This window comes from Phalaenopsis equestris, unplaced genomic scaffold, assembly GCF_001263595.1.
Source record: "Phalaenopsis equestris unplaced genomic scaffold, ASM126359v1 Scaffold000168, whole genome shotgun sequence".
Lineage (NCBI taxonomy): Eukaryota > Viridiplantae > Streptophyta > Magnoliopsida > Asparagales > Orchidaceae > Phalaenopsis > Phalaenopsis equestris.
The window spans coordinates 230,223-230,741 of NW_018164610.1; positions in this window are offsets into that span (position 1 = coordinate 230,223).

The following is a 519-nucleotide window of genomic DNA, read 5'->3' on the forward strand; positions in this document are numbered from 1 at the left end:
TCCCCTAAGTTTGATTTAAAAAAATATCATAGTGAGATTTTTAGAAAAAATTCAAGTAATTGAATCAACTATATAGCCTCCAGATTATCTAGTCATCAAGTTGTAAGAGTTCTAGTCTTCTATTTATTTCAAGAATAAATATATGTTGCAATATTAAGTCACTTAGAATATCCAAAAGATAAGAACTTTTATGAGAACTCTACTAGTAAAAGACCTATTCCATAAATATAAGTTCAGGAATGTATTTAAGTTTTCCCTTTAGGTAGGTCCAGTGAAGCCAATTTTTGATTAGGCACATCCTCAAGCTTCTCCTCACTTCCATAATTTTTCTTTCATTTCTCTTTTTCATTTGGATTGTTTTCAATCCTATATATTTTGCTTTTCATTTCAGGGATTGTTTTCAATCCTTTCTTTTTCTTTTTTCAAGTGAGAATTACTATATCTGGATAGCCTTTAATGATTTTGAACTTCATTTTTCTTTTCCTAAATTTGAAACTCAAAGCATTTCTTACCTTATAA